The 26147-nt window shown below is 51.2% G+C and overlaps 1 pseudogene across 1 annotated transcript; it reads left to right on the forward strand.

The window, feature by feature from the left end:
* The first annotated feature begins 397 nt into the window (after nucleotides 1-397).
* Nucleotides 398-20074, forward strand: LOC309447263 (olfactory receptor 14J1-like; annotated as a pseudogene). Its single transcript has 2 exons — nucleotides 398-712; nucleotides 19426-20074. The product of its transcript is annotated as an olfactory receptor 14J1-like (transcript).
* The last annotated feature ends 6073 nt before the right edge of the window (nucleotides 20075-26147 follow it).

The raw sequence follows: 26147 nt of genomic DNA on the forward strand, positions 1-26147 counted from the left end.
CCCAAGAACACTCCCCAGGGTGGGAGGGGAGAAGGAGCTGTAGAAACACCAAACCTCTCAAACTCAGTTTCTCAGGCCTGGGGGTACAGATGCTGACAGTCCCTTCTGCACCAGGAGCGGTTCCAGCTGACAAAGCTGAATCCCAGGACTGGCCCCTGCCCACCCGATCACACAGGGTCAGGCTGACTCCTCAGGAGGCCCTGGGCAGAGACCCTGCTCTTCAGCACACTCATCAAGCACCGACGAGGGCTCCAGCCAGGACGTTCTCCTGGAAAAAGAAAAGTGTCTCTTTGTGGGAGGGTCTGTGGGAAATGGCTTTGGGTTCTCCCAGAGAAGTCTCATCTAAACCATCACTGTCTTTCCTCCTTGCACAGGTTCTCATGCCCACAGGCAGCAAATGTCCAACAGCAGCTCCATCACCCAGTTCCTCCTCCTGCCTTTCACAGACGCACGGGAGCTGCAGCTCTTGCACTTCTGGCTCTTCCTGGGCATCTACCTGGCTGCCCTCCTGGGCAACGGCCTCATCATCACCACCATAGCCTGGGACCAGCACCTCCACACCCCCATGTACTTCTTCCTGCTCAACCTCGCCCTCCTCGACCTGGGCTGCATCTCTACCACTGTCCCTAAATCCATGGCCAATTCATTCTGGGACACCAGGGCAATTTCCTATGCAGGATGTGCTGCACAAATCTTTTTGTTTGCCTTTTTTGTAGCAGCAGAGTATTTTCTTCTCACCATCATGTCGTACGACCGCTACGTTGCCATCTGCAAACCCCTGCACTACGGGACCCTCCTGGGCAGCAGAGCTTGTGTCCACATGGCAGCAGCTGCCTGGACCACTGGGTTTCTCAATGCTCTGCTGCACACGGCCAATACATTTTCACTGCCCCTGTGCAAGGGCAATGCCCTGGGCCAGTTCTTCTGTGAAATCCCCCAGATCCTCAAGCTCTCCTGCTCACACTCCTACCTCAGGAAAGCTTGGCTTATTGTGATAGGCCTCTTGGTAGCATTCGGGTGTTTTGTGTTCATTGTAGTGTCCTATGTGCAGATCTTGAGGGCCATGCTGAGGATCCCCTCTGAGCAGGGACGGCACAAAGCCTTTTCCACCTGCCTCCCTCACCTGGCCGTGGTCTCTCTGTTCATCACCACTGCCATGTTTGCCTACCTGAAGCCCCCCTCCACCTCTTCCTCATGGCTGGACATGATGGTCTCTGTTCTGTACTCAGTGGTTCCTCCAGCAGTGAACCCCCTCATCTACAGCATGAGGAACCAGGAGCTTCAGAATTCAGTTTGGAAACTGATAACTGCATGTTTTCAATAACAAACAGCAACAAACTCTCATACATCCCATAGCAGTTATAGTGTAGTTCACTGCAGGCTCAGCCATTCTTGCTTTGTTTTTGTTGTGGTGGTGTTTTGTGATAATGTTATTATCGCTTTCCTAATTCTCTGTCTGCCTTTTTTTTATGACCAAGTGTCTTTGTAAATGAGGGCCCATTGTCTCTGTTTATTTAAACAAAATAAAGGGCCCTACCGTGTTTTGGTTTGTTTTCTTTTTCACCTGAGGTCTTATTTTCAGGCCCTTTTGGAGCTAGAGGAACAGTTTCTGTCTGCATTGGTGGAGGGAAACAGAGTCCAGCATGGTAGCACTACCACAGAGCACCAGTGCTTGTTCTTCCAGAGCTGTTCTGGTTCCACTCCCACACTCTTCTTCTCATCCCTGGTGTTGGTGCAAGGCCTGAGTGCTCTGGCAGCTTGGTCACCGTCCTGCTGTGTGTCAGTCCTGTGGGCGCAGGCAGGGACAGGCAATGGGCAGAGCTGTGACAGAGCTGGCCCCAGAACAGCCTTTCCAGATAGAAAGGTGATCTCCTCAGGGCAGGGTGTGAAGGTTTAGCTCTTCTTACAAAGATTCTCTCAACATACCCAGAAAAGTGACCACAGATTAAACACCAGAGTACATCTGAACAGTGTGTGTGTGCAGGGCTGGCACACATCAGTGTCCTCTCACAGCCAGGCCAGAGATCTGCAGGGCCAGCAGAGCAGGGGCTGGGCTGTGCCCCTGTGCACTGGACACCCCACAGAAGCTGCCCCAGGATATTGTCATGGACTGGCCCTCACAACCACCATTTCCAGCACTGGCCTCTCTCCCCAGCTCACAGACGTTGCTCTTTCCTCCATGGAGGGACAATGAATAAGCAGGTCAGCAATCCATGTTTGCATTGTACAGATGAGATGTGAGCACGCACATGATGGATGTGAGGTGAGATGAACCCAAGTGAGTGCAAACAACATCAGCTCTTCCTGGGGGTTCCATGAAGGCCTGTGGGAAAGACAGTGTCTCAAGGTCACTTCACATTGGGAGTAACAGCCCATGGGAAACCATCCACCAGGATGTGCTTCCTTGAACTGTGATCCCCATGTCCATTCCTCATGACGTGAGACATCTCAGATGGGTGCAGAGCAGAGTGACACACCACAGCGATGAGGTGCCTCCCATCACTTTGGAGTGGCAACAGGAGGCCAAAGAGAAACTGAGACCACGACCTCTATGTGCAAATTGGAAAGTTTCTGTCTCTTAACACCCCTGGGTGAAGATGGAGTTCACGAGTCCAGTTCAGACATGGATGCTTGACGGAACGCTGGCATTTTTCGTGTGACTGCAGGAACAAACCTCAGAGGTTTAATCAAATTCATCTCAGCTGCTGGGACAGGCTCATTGCAAGTGGTTACCTGTGATTCTGAATTGTGGTCTCAATGGAACAGCAGAATCAGAGAAGTTCTGAGGTCCTTGGGAAAGGAAGATGTCAAACCCATCTTCAAGAAGGGCAGGAAAGAGAATTTGAAGAATTATGGGCTGGTCAGCCTACCTCCGTCCCTGGGAAGGAGATAGTCTGTGTCTTCCTGCACCAATCTCCAGGCACCTGAAGGACAAGGAAGGAATTGCTGAACAGAAATGAGCAGAAAATCCAATGAGTCCCAAGAAATGTTGTGAACTCATTCAAGAGCTTTAGACCCCCAGGAAAGAGCTCAGTGACAGTGCAGCCCTTCCTGTTGCATCTGTGTCCCTCACTGAGCAGCACAACCAGTGTGCAGTCACCCCATGGTCCTGCAGCCAACCTGCTCTGCAGAGCATCAGTGCCAGGCTGGGGCCCTGTGGGGAGCACAGGATGGGACCAGGAGCACCAGAGCAGATCAGAGGAGGGATGAGGGAGATCAGACAGGAGCTGACCTGGGCTGGAAATTGCCTTGGAGAGAAAAATGCTGGTGTTCAGCTGCCCCAAGATAACACCCAGAGTTAAGGGTGCAGGGACAGAAGTCCTTGCTGTCCTGGTGCTTCACCAGGTCTGGGAAGTAGCTGGAGAAGGATTGGTGTCCCCCACTTGCCATCTCTTAGTGCATCATCCCTTGTGAAGGGTGGCATGGAAAGGAAGTCTGGGACCCTGTGTCCGGACTTGCACTGAAGAAAGTGTTCACCCAGAAGCCACATCCTTTTGCTCTGGTACTTCAGTCCTGGTGCTCATCACATGTCCTTAAGACAAACTTACGCACCTGTCTTGTCAACCTTACCTCAAAAGTCACCTCTAGACAAGGCTCCTGAGTTGGGGCTGAACTGGAGAACTGGGGTCCAGCTTTGACCACAGGAAGGACAAGGCCTGTCCTGGGTCCTCTGAAGGGCTGGCAGCCTCTGTGATCTCCACCAGAAAAGGCAGCATGCAGGAAACTGTAGACCATCCCCATGCCCACTGGAGGCCCTTAGGAAGAGTTCCTCTGTCCAAATATCCAGCCCAGCTTGTTGCTTCATGAACAACCAGGAGAAACTGCCCCAGGACCCTCATTCCAGACCCCATCTCCTCCACCCCATACAGGCAGTGCTCTCCCCCTTGGCACTGAGGTGGTTCCAGGGACCCAAGAGACACCTGTAGGAGGAGATGTTGGGTGGGGATATGGTGTCCTTCAGTGCTCCTCATGGTACCTCCTGCTGGGTTTTGTGCCACTGGTCACAACCCTCTGAGCCTGGATGTTCAGCCACTCCTCAGTGGTGCTAAACAGGAAGATGCCCGTGAGCACATTGGGCCGCACAGGGAGGAGTGTGACCACCCCGACAAGGGCAGTTATTGCCCATCTTGACTCAGCACTGGTGTGGTCACATCTGGAGGCGTGTGTCCCAATGTGAGGTTCCCCATTCTGGAGGAACGGGGAGGAGATGCCATGTGGCCAGAGAAAGTCTGGGTCATGTGTGGAGTGGTAGTAGTAGTGTGTACTACTGGTGTACTACAGCCAGTGTGTAGCCTGGTGAAGGGGAGGCTGAGGAAACGTGCTGTTTTTACTGAAATTGGGTTAATTATCTTCATGCATTTTGAACGTCTCTCCTTCACAGCTAGTACAATCTTTTGTTTAGATTTCCTGTGAGAATAATGAGATAATGCTGTTTCTTCCCTGGGATAGATTTCATTTTGTCTTTCAGCAGCTTTACAGTGTTTGCCATTTGCTATGAAAGGAATGTCAGAACTCACTGATTTCTTGGCTGTTGTCAGGGAAACCAAGGACTTCTTTGGCCATCCAGACACAGATGGAAATTGGCAGGAGGGGACACAGACAGGACAGCGCCTGGATTGACGTGCAGGCTGATCAATGAAATGTTCCCTATGATTAGCGTCATGCTCAGTCTAAAGCTGGAGCCGGCTTTTAGGGCTTGTTACATCCGTTACTTTGAGTTTTCCAGCTGGTTCGGTCAGTTCCATTCAGAAGTTCCATTCTGTCAGGAGTTCGATGTCAGTTTGGCCTTTTGCCGTTCTGCCATTTTGTCGTTGGCCTTTGGGCCTTTCTGCCTGTTGCCCTTTTGCTCTCTCTCGCTGGGATGGGCTGTTCAGGACCAAGGTGCTCCCTTCTGCAGGACTGGCTGCTCCGTGTGACTGGAGTTACACGGGGGATAGCACTGAGTATATTTTCTTAATTTCATTTATCTATTTCTATTTAATTTACCTGGACTATTGTCAGTGAAACCAAGGACTTCTCTGGAGTGCAGCTGCAGGAGCAAACTGGTAAGAGGAGGCACAGACAGGACAGCACCTGGATTGACATCCAGGTCAATCAACAACTATTCTCTACCATTAGTGTCATGCTCAGTATAAAGCTGGAGATGCCTTTTCCAGCCCGTTAGTTTTGGTTTTCCGGCTACATTGGTTAGCTCTGTTCGGAAGTTCCATTCTATTGGGAGTTCAGTGTTCGTTCAGTTTTATGATGTTTTGCTGTTTTTCAGTTGGCCCTTGGGCCTCTCTGCCTTTTGCACTTGTACTTTCTCTTGCTGGGATCAGCTGTTCAGGACCAGGGTGCTCTCTTCTTTTGGGCTGCCTCTTCAGCACAACTGGAGTTCTGTGGGGGATTGCACCGAGTGTCATATATTTTACTTTATGTATATCTTAGTATATTATTAGTAGTAGTGTATTATTTCTATTGTCTTATTATATTTTTTCTAAACCCACAAGTTTCTCCCTTCCCATTCAGTTCTCTCCCTTATCCCACCTGGGGCCTGGGAGCAGGATGTGAGCATCTCCCATGGTCTTGGTTGGTGGCTGTGGTAAAACCATGACAAGAAAGGGCAGTAGTAGCTTCAGAAATCTTGAAAATCACTTTCCAAGATGGTGACAATTTTTAATTTTTTTTTTTGTTGTGGTTGTTGTTGGGAAACAGCATGAGGAAGCAAAACCATCAGAAACTGCAGCTCTGGAGGTCCAGAGTGGAGCTGAGGATAGAGAAATGTCATTCTGAGCGCAGTGCTGTGGTCATTCAGAAGGACTCTGGATCAGCCATGACTTTGTGTTTCAAGGAACAGCTGGTGAGGATGGAGAGACAGCAGCACAGGTGGGGACACACTGGGCTGAGAACAAGGTGGGGAAGCGCATGGGGTGTCTGCAGCCTGTGGAGAAACAGCCACAGGCCTGGGACAGTGCAGGATGGACCATGGTGGACATGGCCAAGGGCGCTGGCAAGGCTGAATGTCCCTGAAAGAGCCAAGGTCTTTGTCCCCTTGGCTATGGCTGATGTCCCTGCCAGTGAGGCCTAAGAGAAGACACATGGTTGTCATGGCCATGGCACCCATTGTCTCCTTGCACCCCCAGGGAGTGTCACACCATTGTCCAGCACTGGGCATCGCACTCCCCACATCCCCAGGAAGAGCCCTGAGCCACACGTGAGGGACAGGATCTCCCTTCCCAGGGGCAGGGGCTCAAGGCTTGGCCATTGTCCTTCATCAGACAAACCAAGGGCTTTCTCAGCATCAGAGCTGCTGCACTTTGCCTTTGGCTGATGCAATCACTGCCTCCAATTATCTGCTCTAACGAGTCCCTGGGGAGGCTTTGTCAGGAACAGCCCTCAGTGGGGCCCATTAATGCTTCAAGGTACTTTGGAGTTTGGTTCTGGCTTGGACTTCTTGAGCAGATTCTTCAGTCTGTCCTTGGTATCTGAGGTTCATGGGCTCAGCACCAAATACGCCATGGGGCTCATTAAAACACAGAAAGCCCTAGAGAGCGATGTTTCTTTCTGTAAATGCATTCACATCTTCAAGACTTGTAGAACTAACTGGAGAGGTTTCAATGGGACACTTGCTGATGAAGATTTCAAAGAAGATTTCATAAAGGAGGGTTTTTAATTTCAAGGGTATTTTCTGTCATTTTTCAGTGTATAGAAGAAGTGACAACAGCATTCTACAATGGACACTGATCCAGAGGGTCTCCTGAAGACATCTGGACAGGCAGGAGAACAGTCCCTTGAGGCTGGACACTGTATGGACAACCTGGCTCTTCACCCCCACCCCCAGTCTGCCGGTTCCCTCATTGGCCACCAGAGATTGCATCACTTTTCCTACATCAGACTTCTCCATGAGCTCTGCAGGAGATGCTGCAGCTCCTGTGCACCAGCTCCACCTGCTCTCCTGTGCAAACACTGCACAGTTTAATAAACAGCAAAACACTTTCCTCAGCTGTGTGTGTAAGCTGGATCTGATGAGGTCCAGTGTCCACAAGGGACACCCACACAAGAACTAGTTTAGACAGAGAGATAGGAGAGGATAGAAATACACACAATGAACGTGTTGACTGCCATATTAATTAGAGCTCTGAAGAATGGGGCAAGTTTGTAACTCCCTGAAGCTCAAAGCAGAAACCAGACAGTTGAGAGGCCACTGAATGACCAAAGAGCAAGTGGAGGAGAAACCTGAGAGCACTGGGAAGGGCCAACGTCCAGACAGTGCTGGAAAGTTGTCCTTGGACAGGGACATTTAATCAGGAGAGGTGGGAACTCCTGAATGACGAGGGAGATGAAATCATAGAGTGTTGGTAATACAAGTACAGGGGAAGACCAATATTTCTTCTCCTACCCTTAGTACATCAGTCATCAGCTGTCTCACCATAAACAGCCAGGGCCATTTTAGGGCCCCAGTGTACCTGAGGTGCTGGCCTGGGATTGGCATCTCTCACACAGGACCTGGGGAGACCAGAGCACCTTGCAGTGGAGGTGGAGCCTGGGCAGGGGTTCCCGGGGCATCTACACGGGCACCTGGTGTTTGTGTCCCTGGAGCTGAAGACATTTGTGTCCTAAATCCATGCCCAGTTCTGGAGAACTCTTTCCTTTCCAAAGAAAAGAGACTCCCCTACAAAGACTTTTAAATAAATAAATAAATAAATAAATACGTAAATGAATAAGTAAATAAGTAAGTAATAAGTAAATAAGTAAATAAATAAGTAAAACAGTATGTAAATAATTAAGTAAATAAATACATAAATACATAAAAGCATAACTACTTAAATGATTACATAAATACATACATAAACAGATAAATACATAAATACATACAAGAAAAGAAGAAAGGAAGAAAGGAAGGAAGAAAGGAAGAAAGGAATAAGGGAAGAAAGAAAGAAAGAAAGAAAGTTAGTTGACACCTTCCTTTGCTTTGGATCTTTGTCTTCAGTTCCTCTTATTTTAATATCCATTGACATCAACTGACATCTGATGGGCCTGCAGGCATGAAGCCAAGATCATGTTGTGTCTTGCACAGCGCCCCATGCCCTCTGAACCTTCCCTGCCCAGGACTCCTCACACTTTGCCCAGAGTGTCACACTGAAGTGTTGGCTGCTTCACTGGCTGAGATGTTGGTTTAGATGGTCACCTACAGCACAGGTGGATCCTGCCCCATCATCGCCTGCTCTGCTCCAGTCTGAAACAGAGCCCAACATCACAATGGGATCATGAGAGAACTGAGGTTGAAGGGACCTCAGGAGTCTGCAGTCCAACCTGTCACCAACTGGGTCACACCAAGGTGTTCAAGCCTTGATTCAATCAGAGCTTTAGCAGGACTAGAGAAGTGATCATCCCTTTGTACTGGGCACTGGTGAGGCTGCACCTTGAATCCTGGGGTCAGTTTTAGGCCCCTCATGGCAAGGAAGACATTGAGGTGCTGCAGAGAGTTCAGAGGAGGGTGACAAGGCTGGTGAAGGGTCTGGAGCACCAGTCTTATGAGGAGCGGTTGAGGGAGCTGGGGCTGTTCAGCCTTGAGAACAGGAGGCTGAGGAGAGACCTTATTCTTCTCTACAGCTGCCTGAAAGGAGGTTTTATCATGGAGGGTGTTGGTCTCTTCTCCCAAGTAGCAAGTGATAGGACAAGAGGAAATGGCCTCAAGTTGCACACGGGGAGGTTTAGGTTGGATATGAGGAAAAAAATTCTTCAGGGAAAGGGTTTTGAAGCAACAGAACAGACTGCCCAGTGAGGTTGTGGAGTTACCATCACTGAAGGTGTTTAAAAGACATACAGAAGAGGTTTTTAGGGACATGTTTTAGTGCCAGATTTAGGTTATGGTTGGACTCGACGATCTTAAGGGTCTCTTGCAACCACAATTATTCTATGATAGATCATTTTTTATATTTTCTTTCTCAGAGGACCATGCAGCCTCCCTGAGAGCCAGGACTTTTCTGAGGTGTTGGAGAGACGTCTCACGGTCACACCAGCCAGTTCCACCAGCCCCTGCCTGTCCCTTCCCAGACCAAACCTTTTCTCCATATCCCAACCTTCCAGGCAAGTTTCTGGGACACAGCAAATACTGTGCTGGTCTTCTGGACCTGTTCAGAGAGAGCAGCTTGCCAACATGTTGATGGGCTCTCTGTGCACCTCAAAGCTTTCCTAACGATTTTTCTCAAAGCTCCACTTGCACCCAAACTTTCTGGTCCTTATGCTGTACCTGAGGGGATTGAGCAGGGATGGGGGGAAGGTGTAGAAAAAAGGCTTTGTCAAACTGTCTTGGGAGGGCTTTCTGGGCATCTCACATTCAAGGATGAGGCTGCTGTAGAAATCAGTGGCACAGGTGAGGTGAGAGGTCCAGGAGGAGAAGGCCTTGTGCCTGTCTACACTGGGGTAGAGCAGTGATGCATTCATGGGATGCCCATGTGAACAGGAAGGGGACAAATGGCTCCAGGGGACAAAATGCCCTCCTGCCAGTTCTTTACCCATCACACATACACCATCCAGGCCACGAGCTGCAGCTTCTCCAGGAGATGCTGTGGGACACGGTGTCAAAGGCTTTACTGCAGTCTAAGGACACAACACCCACAGCCTGTGTGGCGGATTCACTCCCCATGACAGACTTTCCCTCATCTGCTCAGCCGGTCACCTTGTCACAGAAGGAGATCAGGCTGCTCAAGCAGGACCTGCCTTTCATCAAGCCATGCTGATTGGGCCCGATTGCTCGTCTCGTGTGTGTGACCTCACAGTCCTTTCCTAGCCATGTTCCTGCTATTGGCCAATCCATTGCAGAGGCAGAAGTGACCTCACAGTGCCCTCCACAGCCATTGGTTCCTACTGGACTATGAGTTCCTGAGACACAAGTGACCACATGACATCATACCCACCATCACCCTCCTTGTGGTCCAGTGTGTGAGCAGATCAAACTAAGCTGCTTTCATCAAATGTATCTGATAGATTCCTATCAAGGGTTTGAGTGGAGAAACGTTCCTCAGAGGAGCTGCTGTATTTACTCTGGGGCATTTTACATCTCTGCTTCTGCCTTTTTTTCTCCTTCCTCTGTCTATTCTGACGTGAAGGAGCTCTCCAAGGAAAATCTTCATGGAATCCTACAATAACACAGGTTGGAAGAGACCCCTGAACACCACCTCTGTCCCACTGACCTTTATGGCACCCCAAGGAATAGCTGATGGATTTGTGCTCCCTTGGGTTCATCTCACCACATGCACACAGTGGACATGCACATGATGTGTATATTTACTTCTCATCTGCACAATGAAAACATGGATTTTTGACCTAGTATTTCATAGAAACATAGAATGTCCTGAGTTGGAAGGGACCCACCAGGATCATGGAGTCCAACTCCTGTCCCTGCACAGGACAACCCACAGGTCACCCCGTGTGTCTGAGGACGTTGTCCAGTCTCTTCTTGAACACTGTCAGGTTGGGGCCGTGACACCTCCCTGGGGAGCCTGTTCAGTGTCCAGCACCTCTGGGTGAAGAACCTTTTCCTCATGTCCAACCTGAACCTCCCCTGGCACACCCTTCTTCCATTCCCTTGGATTCTGTCATTGGTCACCAGAGAGAATAGATCAGTACCTTCCGCTCCTTCTCCGATTGTGAGGAAGCTGTAGCCGCCATGAGGTCTCCTTTGAGTCTTTTCTTCAGCTCTGATGCTCAGAAACCCCTTGGTTTGTTTCTGAAGCAGAAAGGAGAAGCCATGAGCTCCAGGCAATGGGAAGGGGGATCCTGTCCCTCACACACGGCTCAGGGCTCTTCCTGGGACCGTGGGATGTGGGTGTGCAAGGCCCAGGGAAGGACAACACTGGGACAACAACTTCCAGCTTCCCCATGGGGCTGCAAGGAGGCACCGAGGCCCCAGTGCCATGAGGACAACATGTCTTCTCCTGGGCCTCAGTGGCAGAGACAACTGCCATGGCCAAGGGACACAGACCTGGGTTCTGTGGGTCCCTTCCAGCCTTACAGCGCCCTTTGCCATCTCCACCACAGGCTGTTCTACATGGTGCTACCCCTGCCCCTCTTTCCCTGCAGGCTGCAGACACCCATCTCGCTTCCCCACCTGCTCTCACCCCAGCATTTCTGCACCTTCACTGCTGTGTCTGCACCCTCACCGGCTGCTCTTTGGAACACAAACCATGGGCTGATCCAGCTCACTCTGGGTGAGCTCTTGCCCCAAAGCACTGCCCTTCCAGTCACATTTCTTACTACTCATATCCAGTCTCCATCATCCAAGTTGCACAATGTGAGTTATTTTTTCTCTCTCTTGTTTTTTTCTACTACTAAGGAAAACTCAGCCATCTCAAAAATTGTTCTTCAAGCAGGGAACTCAACCCATTATGCTTCTTGTGGTCTTTTACCTGACAGAGGGCAAGTAAGCTCACCATGATCTTCTAAATCCCACGACTGCTGCTGGCCTTTCAGCTTCTCTGACAGACATGATCATGTTCCTGCTGCTGTCCTGTCATGTTCTCAGGTGGGATAGACATGACAACCCATCACAGCCACGCATTTCTGACTGGATTATGAGTTTCTGAGACACAACTGACCTCATAATACCACACCCATCCACTCCCCTCCTTAGCACCCCAGACCTGACCAAGACTGAAGCATGTTCTACACAGTCCTACACCTGCCCCTCTTTCCCTGCAGGCTGTAGACACCCATCCCACTTCATTGCCTTGCCTGAAGAGAGCCCTTGTTACACTCATCTTGTCTCACTATCCTGCTCAAGGCCGGGTGAACCAGGGGAGGTTGTTCGTGGCCTCGACCCACCTTTTCATCACCCTGAAAAGAGCTGAAATCCCACTCTACAGGAGGATGTGTCCAATCCCCTTCCCAGGGACAGAGGCAGGTTGACCAACGTGCAATTCTCCCAATACCTGTTCCGGCCTTTCTTGAACATGGCTTTGATGTCTGCCTTTTCCAAAGACCCCAGAACCTCTCTGATTGCCCTGGTTCTTCTGAGGTCACAATCCAGAATAACAGGCAATGGTGAGGTAGCAGACTGGAGCACTTGCAATGATCCTAAGGCAGCCGAGATGAATCTCATTGGGCAGTGGAGTTTGTTCCCAGAGTCACACACAGAAATGTCAGTATCTGTCAGATGTCCACATCTGAGCTGGCCTCATGGACACCTTATGCACCCAGGGATGTTCAGAGACAGAGTCTGTCCCTTTTACACAGAGGCACTGGCCTCCTGTTGCCACTCCAAAAGGACAGGAGACACCTCAGCCCTGTGGTGTGTCATCCATGTCCCACGTCATGAGGAATGGACACAGGGACCTCAGTTCAAGGAAGCACAACTGCTGCATTCAGGTGATTTCCTATGGGATGTTCCTCCCAACATGAAGTGACCTCAAGGTCTGTGCCACAGGCCTTCATGGAACCCCAAGGAATAGCTGATGATATTTGTGCTCACTTGTGTTCATGTCACCTCACGTACATGATGCACATGCTCACTTCTCATCTGTTGTCCTGGTTTAGTTAAAAACAAGTTTCTCTTTTAGTGAATTTGCCTGTCAGCTAAAGCTTCATATTAGCTGCATTTTTCTGGAAAGTCAGACACAAGTTTTGGTAAACCTAGCAATGGAATGCGAGGTCACTGATAAGGACAGATGTACATCTTGCGAGAGGGGCAACGAGAGAACAGGTGACTAGAAACTGACAAACAGCGTATAGCATCCCGTTCACGTGAATACTTCATGTAAAAGTGGGAGATCATGAGGATCTCACCCCTTTTCCTTCTGGCCGACATTAGGAGAGGACCTTGCTAGTATTCCCTGAAAACTGAGGCCTAGTGACAGACTGAATCCAGCTCTGGTTGGCTGCAGAGTCCAGTCCAGGACTTTGGGTGCCGGCCCCTGATCTGCATGAGCAGTTGCTGGGACTTTCAAGATTGGTTTTATTGGACCTGGACAGGCTGGAGAGTTGGGCGGGGAATAACCTAATGAAATTTAACAAGGGAAAGTGCAGAGACCTGCATCTGGGCAGGAACAACCCCAGGTTCCACTATAGGTTGGGAAATTACATATTAGAGAGCAGTGTAGGGGAAAGGGACCTGGGGGTCCTGGTGGACAACAGGATGACCATGAGCCAGCACTGGGCCCTTGTGGCCAGGAAGGCCAATGGTACCTGGGGTGTATTAGAAGGGGGGTGGTTAGTAGATCGAGAGAGGTTCTCCTGCCCCTCTACTCCGCCCTGGTGAGACCCCATCTGGAATATTGTGTCCAGTTCTGGGCCCCTCAGTTCCAGGGAACTGCTGGAGAGGGTCCAGCGCAGGGCAACGAAGATGATTAAGGGAGTGGAGCATCTCCCTTATGAAGAAAGGCTGAGGGAGCTGGGGCTCTTTAGTTTGGAGAAGAGGAGACTGAGGGGTGACCTTATTAATGCTTATAAATATATAAAGGGTGAGTGCCATGAGGATGGAGCCAGGCTCTTCTCGGTGGCAAATAATGATAGGACAAGGGGTAATGGGATGAAGCTGGAACACAAGAGGTTCCACTTAAATTTGAGAAGAAACTTCTTCTCAGTGAGGGTGACAGAGCACTGGAACAGGCTGCCCAGGGGGGTTGTGGAGTCTCCTTCTCTGCAGACATTCAAAACCCACCTGGACATGTTCCTGTGCGACCTCACCTGGGCGTTCCTGCTCCAGCAGGGGGATTGGACTGGATGATCTTTTGAGGTCCCTTCCAATCCCAAACATACTGTGATACTGTGATACTGTGATTTTGTATTATTTTCTCTATTTTTATTGGTAGCATTAGTAAAACATCTTTAATTTTTCCAACTCTCTTCTCTCTGTCATCCTTTCTTTCCCAATCGCCTGTCCTGAGTGGGAAGGGGGGAGAAGAAGGGGCTGAAGAAGGAAGGGGGAGGAGAGGGGGCTAACACCCACATCCGCCACGGTTGCCATCCCGCAATCCAAACCTCAACACCTGTATAAAGCAAACATGGACTGCTGAACTACTCATTCAGTGTCTCTCTGTGGAGGGAAGAACAACCTCTGTGGGTGGGAGGCCAGAGCTGGAAATGGTGGTTGTGAGGGGTGTCCATGGTGATTGACCTGGGGCTCCTTCCATGGGGTGTCCAGTGCACAGGGGCACAGCCCAGCCCCTGCTCTGCTGGTCCTGCAGGTCTCTGGCAGGAGCCTGGCTGTGAGAGGACACTGCTGTGTGCCAGCCCTGCACACACACACTGTTCACCTGTACTCTGGTGTTTGATCTGTGGGTCACTTTCTTGGGCATGTTCTTGAGCTAATTTTTTTAAGAAGACTGCCCCTGCTGTCCCATAGACTGGAAAGGATTGTGTTAGTTCCAATGACCCCTGACTTGATCCCCATGCACTGCTGGTTGTTCTCCAGATTCTTGTCTCATGTCAGAGAGGCCTGGGATACATTGCTGGTGAAGACAGAGGACAAGAGGACATGGAAATTCTCACCTCTTTCTCTTATTAAAGTCATCAGTCATCACACAGTGTCTTTGTTTCTCCTTCAACTGTTCCTGAAGTAGTAGCAGCTCATTATGGGGCCCTTGAATTGCCTTCCAGGTCTAGACTGAGTTCTGATCTGGTATCAAGCCTTATAGTGCAGCAGAGATTGGAGCTGCGAGCTCTCTTCATCTGCCCTGTGTGACACATGTAAAATAAACTAACCCCATCAAAAAGTTGCTTTTGATTCTCTTCACAACCAGAAGCACCATAAGGTTCAGAATTTGAGCCAGGATTCCCAAGGAGGACTCAAATGTCCTGCTCTTCAAATTTAGGTGTTCACTAGAATCTCAGCAGACATGTCACGCTGATTCCTGGCTTCAAAGAGCTGGTCAAGTGTCTCATCTCGATTTCTGTAACGGTGGCTTTGCTGCCTGGCTGATGTGCAGACTCTGTACATGGATGCTGACACCTCTTGAACAACCTGCTTTGAAAGGACGAACAAGGTGGTGTGTTCCTTCTGCAAGGGTATTAGGACAGCAAAAAAGACCCTGGGTTGGGGCAAATGAAAAGGGATGCAAAAGATGTGGTCAGAACTGTTTATGATTACTTGTAAAAGCAGCCCTGCACCTCATGTGAATGATTCATGTGCTCGGGGAGAACCTGAGAGCTTTGTCTAAACTGAAAGCATGAAGGGGAAGGAAGGACAGCGTCATTCAGGCTCAAGGGGAGCTCAGGAGGTGTCTTGACCAACCTCCTGCTCACAGCAGGGTCAGACCAGATTACTCAGGGCTTTATCCAAACACATCTTGGTCTCTTTCTGGGACAGAGTGAGTGCGCACTCCTGGGAAACAGCTTCCAGTGCTGGACTGTCCTCATGACTGGAAAGTTTCTCCCTTTCTACAGCACCTTTCCAAGCCCAACCATCCACATTGCTTTTTACTCATCTACTTGCACACTGACACAGACCATAATATCCTACCTTGGGTACAAGAATATTGTGGGGGATGATGCTGGATTCCTTGCTGACTTCCAGGTAACAGACCACCACTGCTCTACCCACATCCACCACCCTGTCCTTTCCTCACAGAAAGCAAAGAGGATGGACAGGCACAACCTGCCCTGGGCAAACCCCGTCACCTTCTCTTCCAGACACCCAGAAATGGGGTCCCAGTGGACATGCTCTGGGGCACAGCCCTTAGTTCCCCTGCTCACCCATTGGCCATTTTGAAAAGTGCACACACTGTGTGAGAGCTGCCAGTGGTCAGGGAGTCCCCCCAGTCTCCATGAGCTTTCCAAGATGGTGGAGAGTGGCCTCACTGTGACATGGTCCTGCTGTCCCAGGTCCTGGGATGCTGCCCCTGCTGTCCCATAGACTGGAAAGGATTGTGTTAGTTCCAGTGACCCCTGACTTGATCCACATCCACTGCTGGTTGTTCTCCACCTTCCCGTCTCAAGTCACAGAGGCCTGGGACACATTGCTGGTGAAGAGGGAGGACAAGAGGACACAGGGATTCTCACCTCTTTCTCTTGTTGAATTCAACAGTAGCTACAAAGTGTCTTTGTTTGTCCTTTAACTGTTCCTGCAGTAGTAACAGCTCATTATGGGGCCTTGAATTGCCTTCCAGGTCTGGAATGAGTTTTGATCTGGGCTGTTGCTGTGCTTGGAGGCTGCTGTCCTTGCAGACCAGATGAACTCACTCCTGCCACCCTGCCTGGCAGTTCATTCCATCCGTGTCACAGCTCTGTCTGCAGCACTGACAGCTCCAGCTCCCCAGTCAGGTCCCTGGCTGAGGACATTGCCTCACATCTGGGCTGAGCCACCCCAGCTGTGGCACCAGCCCAGCTCTGACCTGCCACAAGAAACCTGATACCAAGTGTCCAAGAGCCCATGTGTGCGAAGGCTTTGAATCAGAGCACAGACATGACATGGCCAGAGATTGATGAATGTCTCTCTAGACCTAGGAGTATAAAACCAGAATAAAATGCTTGAACTCATTCAACTGAAGATATTCCTCCTCCGGCCTGGAGGAATTAGATCCTTTGCTGTAATACTCCTGGTGTCCTGTCTAATAATGGGACAAGAAAAGTTGGTTCTCATACTAATTAATTGTTTAATACAAAGAACACAATGATGTGTCTCTTCAGAGGAGAGAGAATCAACATCACTGAGTAATTGAGGTTGTTTCAAAGGATGTTCCAGTGGAACCCCAGGGACACCTGGAGGAGCCCAGAGGGGACAGAGAAAGGGACATCATGGGCTGCTCCTGTGCTGCTGAGCTGGGCTGGGCTCCTGGGACACAGGGAGCTCATGGCAGCGGCAGCGCTGCAGAGAGACAGCTCTGCCCAGGAGCAGCTCCTCTGCACACGCAGCAGGGCTGAGGGCTCTGCCTGCAGCACCGAGCGCACAGGAGCCAGGCACAGAGAGGGAAACGCAGTCTGGGCTGGGAGGATGCTGAGAGTTCACTGCAAATGAAATCCTCTCAGATATGAAGCCTGTGGCTGCAGGGCATTGCATCTTCAGATCTTGGAAGGATCTCAGAAAGCTGTAACATTGCAGAGCCTGCGAGAGATGTAAGTACAGCTCTCAGAGATTCTCTGATCAGAGGGGAGGATGTGCTGCAGAGCAGGGATTGCCTTCTGCACTGTCAGAGTGACAAGACGTGAATGCTGTGTTCTCCCCAGGGTGGCTGTGGGGTGTAAATGTCAATGTGCAGGCAGGGGTGCCCAGGGCTGTCCTGCAGAGCAGGGTCCCTGCACCCCAGGGCTGTGCCGGGCAGGGACTCTGCCGCCTGCCAGGGTCAGCGCTCAGCCTGCCCGGGAGATCCCCATGGCGCTGTGGGGAGAAGCTGTGGGGGGAAGGAGCAAGATCTGGTAGGGCAGGGTCGTGCTGTGGAGAGGGTGCTGTGTGGGTCAGCACTGGTCACAGCTCCAGATCGCTCCTGGCATTTTTCCAAGGGGATGCCCCAATGACAAGATCAATGTAAGGATTAGCAGACAGATAAGGAGCTTTCCTGAGCCTGTCTTTTCAGTTTCCTCTCCCAAGGGCTGGGGGGTGCAGGAAAGGATAAAATGAAAATGAGCTCTCATGCTTAAACAAGTCACTGAGACTCCTGAACTGCAACTGTGAGTGATCAGTACATCTGCCAGAAGGCTCATGACATCCCTTCCCCACCCCTCTGCCTGTGCGCAGCACCTGCATCACCTTGGCTGGACCCGTCAGCCTTAGTCTGACCTGTCCTGTTTTCCAGGCTGCAGACAGGAAGATGCCCCCAGGCAGTGCCCTGTGAACAGGCAGCATCTGTAGGGCCAGGGGGAGGGCACAGAGGGTGGGATGGTCTGTGAGCACTGACAGGGAAGAGACATGGACAGGGAAACACCTCCCAGGGGAGAATCTCCAGGCAGCAGGGAAATGATCAGAAATGAGAGGAAACCGAACCCGGAATGGTTATGGGAGGGAGAACAGAGAAAAGTCCCTGTGACCCCCTGCAGGTCAGATCCCTCCTGTGAGCAGCCCCTGGCCTCCTCTCCCACCCAGCAAAGCCTCTGCCCTCAGGGCCGGGGGCTCCAAGGCATGAAGCAGCTCCTGTGCAGCCAGAGCTCCAGTTCCTCTGCAGAGCACAGGGGCTGAGAGCAGCTGCCCGGCACTGTTGGTGTCTGGGAGGTGGCTGCACAGCTGGGGAAGGGTGACGCTGTCTGAGTGCCCGGCTGCCTCTGCCCTGGCCTCTCTCACACCCACCCTCACCGCATTTTCCTTCTTGCTCCCCTGCTCTGGGTCACTGCTGTTGGGATCTTGTTCTTGCTGTCAGGCTCTCTGGGGATGGGAGTTTCAGCTGCAGAGTCACAGCCTGATCTTGTGGGTCCTTTCCTGCAGGTGTGTCCATGGGCACACGTGTCCCAGCTTTGCTCTGACCTGTGGGCTGTGGGCAATGCATTCTGTGGGGCTTGGGCCTGGGGAATGAGCTGTGTGTGTCCTGGGCTAAACGTTGTGTGCTGAGAGCTTAGGAAAGGGTGAGACCTGTCATGGTCTGAGGTGGGTCCCTCTGCTCTCAGCAGTGCCTGGTGGCTTTTCTGGGTAACATGGGAGTGTGAACAGCCCCCATCTCAGAAAGGTGCCAGCCCAGGGCAGCTGGAGCAGGACAGAGGGACAGAGCAGCTGCCCTCACTCTGCACTGACCCACAGGCACCCTCTGGTCTCGCAGGACTCGCTCTGTTCTCCCTGAGTGCAGCAGAAATGCTGAGGGTTTCTGACACCCAACAACACTCCCCAGGGTGGGAGGGGAGAAGGAGCTGTAGGAACACCAAACCTCTCCAACTCAGTTTCTCAGACCTGGGGGTATAGATGCTGACAGTCCCTTCTGCACCAGGAGCAGGTCCAGCTGACAAAGCTGAACCCCAGGACTGGCCCCTGCCCACCCGATCACACAGGGTCAGGCTGACTCCTCAGGAGCCCCTGGGCAGACACTGTGCTCTTCATTGCACACTCATCAAGCACCGACGAGGGCTCCAGCCAGGACGTTCTCCTGGAAAAGAATGGGTCTCTTTTTGTGAAGGGGTGGGAGAGACTTTGGGAAATGGCTTTGGTTGTTCCCATAGAAGTCTCATCTAAACCTTTTCATCCTTGCACAGGTCCTCATGCCCATAGGCAGCCAATGTCCAACAGCAGCTCCATCATGCAGTTCCTCCTCCTGGTGTTCACAGACACACGGGAGCTGCAGCTCTTGCACTTCTGGCTCTTCCTGGGCATCTACCTGGCTGCCCTCCTGGGCAACGGCCTCATCATCACCACCATAGCCTGGGACCAGCACCTCCACACCCCCATGTACTTCTTCCTGCTCAACCTCGCCCTCCTCGACCTGGGCTCCATCTCCACCATTGTCCCCAAGTCCATGGCCAACTCTCTGTGGGACACCAAGGTCATTTCCTATGGAGGGTGTGCTACACAACTCTTTCTGTTTGTCTTTTTAGCTTCAGCAGAGTTTTACTTTCTCACCATCATGTCGTACGACCGCTATGTTGCCATCTGCAAACCCCTGCACTACGGGACCCTCCTGGGCAGCAGAGCTTGTGTCCACATGGCAGCAGCTGCCTGGGCCACTGGGTTTCTCAATGCTCTGCTGCACACGGCCAATACATTTTCACTGCCCCTGTGCAAGGGCAATGCCCTGGGCCAGTTCTTCTGTGAAATCCCCCAGATCCTCAAGCTCTCCTGCTCACACTCCTACCTCAGGGAATTTGGGCTTATTGTGGTTAGTATATTAGTAGTATTTGTGTGTTTTGTGTTCATCGTGGTGTCCTATGTGCAGATCTTGAGGGCCGTGCTGAGGATCCCTTCTGAGCAGGGACGGCACAAAGCCTTTTCCACCTGCCTCCCTCACCTGGCCGTGGTCTCTCTGTTTGTCAGCACTGCCTTGTTTGCCAGCCTGAAACCCCCGTCCATCTCCTCCCTATGGCTGGACATTGTGGTGTCAGTCCTGTACTCGGTGGTGCCTCCAGCAGTGAACCCCCTCATCTACAGCATGAGGAACAGGGAACTCAAGGAGTCTATAAGGAAAGTGATGACTGTTCGCTTTTCAAAAGCAGTAATGAAGTGACCTCCTTCTTCTGCATGTCACTTGTAATATAACGCATTACTAGTTCAACCTGAGTTTTGTACCTTTTTTATTTTTTTTCTTTGGTTTTAGGTATTCTTTGTTGTATTAATGGACTCACAAGCAAAATTATTTTTCATCTTATATCTATGTCCGTATCTACCTCTCTGGTTTGACGCATTGTCTTTTTCTAAATAAGGAGCTGTACTCTCTGTGTGTATAAATGAAATAAAGGACCCCGCACTGCCTTGTTTGCCCAGAATCCTCTCTCTGGGATCTCTGGGGCTGCAGGAGCCATGTCTGTGTGCTGAGGGGGAGTGAGCAGGAGCCACCCTGAGCTGGGTCTTCCTCCCACCCTGACCAACGTGAATCTGCGGACTCACCCCATGGCCCTGGGCACCACAGCCCACTTGCTCTGCAGAGCAGCACCACCAGGTCGGAGCTGTATGGAGCGTGGGAAGGGGGGCAGAAACAGCTGGCCAGGTCAGCATAGCTCAGCTCTCTTGGGAAAAGCTCTGTGGGGAGACGGGATGTTCCAGGAGAAGAGTGGGGCACTGTACGTGTGCAGAAAAGACATGGAAAGAGAAACACTTTGCTGCAGGTGGCAGCTTGGGGCAGGTGTCCGTGGCACTGTGGCCGCAGGACCTTCCTGAGGATCTCCTGGGCCAAATGTCTCATGCTGTCCTGGGGAGCCAGTCTGGACCTGGGTCTGCAAGATGCCTGTGCTGGAGACCCTCTCAGCATGCTGGCTGGATGAACATTCTCACTGTCCTTCATTCTCACTGGTCCCCACTGCTGTGGGACCAGTTCCAGTTCCAGTGTGGCTGCTCTGCCGGGTTCGGCTGGGGAGAGGGCAGGGGGGTGGCACAATTCAGGAGGGGGTGGGAGGGTGAACTGCCAAATGCCCCAGACAAGAAAATACCAGTGAACGGCTGAAGTGTGTGAGTGTGCAGGGCTGGCACACAGCAGTGTCCTCTCCCAGCCAGGCCTCCTGAGAGAGCCCTGAAGCACCAGCAGAGCAGGGGCTGGGCTGTGCCCATGTTCATGGGACAACCTGGGGAAACTGGCCCAGCACAGTCACCACAGACCAGCCCCTCAAAACCACCTTTTCCTGCACTGGCCCTTCACCCCAGCTGAGAGAGGTTGTTCATCCCTCAACACAAGGACACTGAATGAGTAAGTCAGAAGCCAATGTTTCCATTGTATGGATGAGATATGAGCATGCATATCATGTACATAAGATGAACCCGACTCAGTACAAACCCCATCAACTATTTCTGAATGTTTCATGAAGGCCTGAATGCAGCACTAGGATGTGCTGCCTTGAACTGAGGTACCACTCCTCATGACGTGGGACATGAGGATGGCCATGCCTAAGGATCTGGACATGCTGGATCATGGGGATGAGGACAATTGTCTGAGGCTTAACAAGCCAAGTGCTGGGTCCTACATTTGGGTCACAACAACCCCAGGCAGCGCTAGAGGCTCAGGGAGGAGTGGCTGTAAAGCTGCCTGGTGGAAAGGGATCTGTGGGTGTTGATCGATAGCTGGCTGAATATGAGCCAGAATGTTTCCAGGTGGCCAAAATGGCCACCAGCATCCTGGCTTGTATCAGGAATAGTGTGGGCAGCAGGCCTAGAGAAGTGATTGTGCCACTGTACTTGGCACTGGTGAGGCCGCACCTTGAATCCTGAGTTCAGTTTTGGGCCCCTCATCTCAGGAAGGACATTGAGGTACTAGAGAGAGTGCAGAGGAGGCGAGAAAGCTGCTGACGGGCCGGAGCACAAGTGTGATGAGGAGCGGTTGAGGGAGCTGGGGCTGTTCAGCCTGGAGAACAGGAGATTGAGGGGACACCTTCTCACTGTCCACAACTACCTGAAAGGAGGTTGCAATATCGCGAGTCTTGGATTCTTCTCCCAAGTAGCAAGTGATAGGACAAGAGGAATTGGCCGCAATTTGTACCAGGGGAGGTTTAGATTGGATATTAGGAAAAAAGTATTTCCTGGAAAGGGTTGACAGGCATTGGAACAGGCTGCCCAGGGCAGTGGGGGAGTCACCACCCCCGGAGGGGTTTAAAGGTGTTTAGACGAGGTTCTCAGGGACATGGTTTAGTGCGAGAGCTGGGCTGTGGTTGGACTCAATGATCCCAAGGCTCTCTTCCTATCAGAGTATTCTATGATTCTATGATTCTGCCTCAGATGAGAGTCCACAAAGCCAACTCAGTTATGGACCCCTGGCACAACCCTGACATTTGTGTGTGTGACTCTGGGAACAAACCCCACTGAATCTGAGATTCACCTCAGTTGCCCTGTGAGTCTGGATTGTGTTTTCAAAATGACAGTGCAATCGAGGAGGTCCTGGCATCCGTCAAACCCATCTTCAAGAAAGGCAGGAAGGACAATTGGGAGAATCACAGGCTGGTCAGCTGTCTCTGTCCCTGGGAAGGTGATGGGACAAGTCCTCCTGCAGCCATCTGCAGGCACTTGAAGGACAAGAAAGAGACTTGTGAACCAAAATGGGCAGAGGAAAGAAAGGCATGTTGTGTGTATGAAATTGTGCCAGGCCTTGGACATGGTCTCTTGTGCTGTCCTTATAGCCCGATTGATGCTGTTTGGGCTGAAGAAGTGGATGCTTGGTGGGAAGTTCACTGAAACATCAAGCCCAAATATCATTTGCGATGCAGTGTCCTCTGTGCAGTTAGTGTGTCATCCCCCAGTGACCAGCATTTGGGCCAAAACTGGTGAACGTCTTTATTCTCTCTTCTGTGCTGTGATGGAGATGATGCAAAGCTGAGTGGAACCTTGAACAACCTCACCTGGTCATCCTGCTTTGGGAAGGAGAGTGAAGCAAGAAGATGTTCAGGGCTCTCTTCAAACCTGACTGACTCTATGATTCAATGAATCTTTCCCCTGGACACGTTTTTGAATATAGTTATCTGCAGAAAATAAAAAAAATTAAAAAAAAAAAAAAAAAAAAGAAAAAAAAAAAAGAGGCAGAAGAGAAGATAGAAATGATGTCAACATAAAAACAGCAGTTACTGCAAAGAAAGTTTCTCCACTCAAACATTTAGAGGAAAATACATTTGTTTAATTCGATACAACAAGCATACTATTATCTGGTCAGGCCCTGGGCTATGGGGAGGGGGATGGATGGGTTTGGTATTATGAGGTCAGCTGAGTCTCAGACACTCATAATCCAGGAGGAATCATGTGGCTGTGAAGGGGACAGTGGGGCCAGTTCTGTCTCTGGAGGTGACAGCCCAGCAGCAGGGACATGGCTGGGAAAGAAAGTCTGCCCAAGGGCCCACAGGTCTTACCCAGGAAGAGAGACGGGTTGTCATGTCCATCCCACCTGAGAACATGACGGGACATCGGCAGGGACATGGTCGTGTCTGTCAGAGAAGCTGAAAGGCCAGCAGCACTCATGGGACTTAGAAGATCATGGCGAGGTGACCTCTCTCTGGTCAGGTAAAAGACCACAAGAAGCCTAACGGGTTGGGTTCCCTGCATGAAGGGCAGTTTATGAGATAGTCGAGCTTTTCATGATAGTGGGAAGAAGCAAGAAAGAGAAAAAAGAAGTCTACTTAGAAGGTGAGGAATGGATATGAGGAGGAAGAAATGTCACTAGAAGAACAGTGCTGTGGTACAAGAGGTGACCCAGAGGGAGCTGGATCAGCCCATGGTTTGTGTTCCAAAGAGCAGCCAGTGAGGGTGCAGACACAGCAGTGAAGGTGCAGAAATGCTGGGGAGAGAGCAGGTGGGGAAGCAAGATGGGTGTCTGCAGCCTGTGGGGAAAGAGGGGCAGGGGTAGGACCGTGTAGAACAGCCTGTGGTGGAGATGGCAAAGGGCGCTGTAAGGCTGGAAGGGACCCGCAGAACCCAGGTCTCTGTCCCCTTGGCCATGGCAGTTGTCTGTGCCACTGAGGCCAAGGAGAAGACATGTTGTAGCACTGGGGCCTCGGTGCCTCCTCGCAGCCCCATGGGGAAGCTGGAAGTTGTTGTCCCAGTGTTGTCCTTCCCTGGGCCTTGCACACCCACATCCCACGGTCCCAGGAAGAGCCCTGAGCCGTGTGTGAGGGACAGGATCCCCCTTCCCATTGCCTGGAGCTCATGGCTTCTCCTTTCTGCTCCAGAAACAAACCAAGGGCTTTCTGAGCATCAGAGCTGAAGAAAAGACTCAAAGGAGACCTCATGGTGGCTACAGCTTCCTCACAAGGGGAGAAGGAAGGGAAGGCACTGATTTGTTCTCTGTGATGACCAATGACAGTCCTCAAGGGAATGGCAGGTAGATGAGACAGGGGAGGGTCAGGTTTGACATGAGGAAAAGGTTCTTCACCCAGAGGTGCTGGACACTGAACAGGCTCCCCAGGGAGGTGTCACGGCCCCAACCTGACAGTGTTCAAGAAGAGACTGGACAACGTCCTCAGACACACGGGGTGACCTGTGGGGTGTCCTGTGCAGGGACAGCAGTTGGACTCCATGATCCTTGTGAGTCCTTCCAACTCAGGACATTCCATGATTCTATAAAACACTAGGTCACAAGTCCATGTTTTCATTGTGCAGATGAGTTGTAAACATACACGTCATGTGCATGTCCACTGTGTGCATGTGGTGAGATTAACCCAAGGGAGCATAAATGCTATCAGCTGTTCCTTGGGGTGCCATAAAGGTTAGTGGGACAGAGATGGTGTTTGGGGGTGTCTTCCATCCTGTGTCATTGTAGGATTCCATGAATCTTTGCCTTGGAGAGCTCTTTCACGTCAGAATAGACAGAGGAAGGAGAACAAAAGCAGAGGCAGAAACAGAGAGATAAAATGTCCCAGAGTAAATACAGCAGCTCCTCTGAGGAACGTTTCTCCACTCAAACCCTTGATAGGAAATCTATCAGATACATTTGATGAAAGCAGCTTAGTTTGATCTGCTCACACACTGGACCACAAGGAGGGTGACGGTGGGTACGATGTCATGTGGTCACTTGTGTCTCAGGAACTCATAGTCCAGTAGGAACCAATGGCTGTGGAGGGCACTGTGAGGTCACTTCTGCCTCTGCAGGGGATTGGCCAACAGCAGGAACATGGCTGGGAAAGGACTGTGAGGTCACACACACGAGACGAGCAATCGGGCCCAATCAGCATGGCTTGATGAAAGGCAGGTCCTACTTGAGCAGCCTGATCTCCTTCTGTGACAAGGTGACCGGCTGAGCAGATGAGGGAAAGTCTGTTGTGGGGAGTGAATCCACCACCCAGGCTGTGGGTGTTGTGTCGTTAGACTGCAGTAAAGCCTTTGACACCGTATCCCACAGCATCTCCTGGAGAAGCTGCAGCTCATGGCTTGGATGGTGTATCTGCGATGGGTAAAGAACTGGCTGGAGAGCCAGGCCCAAAGAGTTGTGGTGAACAGAGCCAAATCCAGTGGGTGGCCGGTCATGAGTGGTGTCCTCGGAGCTCAGTATTGGGACCAGTTCTCTCTCATCTCTTTATCAATGATCTGGATGAGGGGATCGGGTGCACCCTGACTATGTTTTCAGATGACACCAAATTGGTTGGGAGTGTTGTTCTGCTGGAGGGTACAAAGGCTCTACAGAGGGATCTGGAGCTGCTGCTTCATTAGGCTGAGGCCATTTGTCTGAGGTTTAACAAGGCCAAGTGTCAGGTCCTGCACTTTGGTCATAACAATCCCCTGCAACACTACAGGCTTGGGGAAGAGTGGCTGGAAAGCTGCCTGGTGGAAAAGGACCTGGGGTTGTTGATTGACAGCAGCTGAACATGAGCCAGCGTGTGCCCAGGTTGCCAAAAAGGCCAATGGCTTGAACTGCATCAAGAATAGTGTAGTGGGCAGAATCGGAGCAGCGATCATCCCCTTGTACTCAGCACTGGTGAGGCCACAACTCAAATCCTTGGTTCAGTTTTGGGCCCCTCACTATAGGAAAGATCTTGGGGTGTTGGAGTGAGTGCAGAGGAGGGGGACAAGGCTGTTGAGGGTCTGGAGCACAAGTCTGCTGAGGAGCAGTTGGGGGTTCTGAGGCTGTTCATCCTGGAGAAAAGGAGGCTGAGAGGAGACCTTTTTGCTCTCTACAACTGTCTGAAAAGATGTTGTAGCA

Source organism: Streptopelia decaocto, assembly GCF_964273445.1.
Source record: "Streptopelia decaocto genome assembly, chromosome: 17".
Lineage (NCBI taxonomy): Eukaryota > Metazoa > Chordata > Aves > Columbiformes > Columbidae > Streptopelia > Streptopelia decaocto.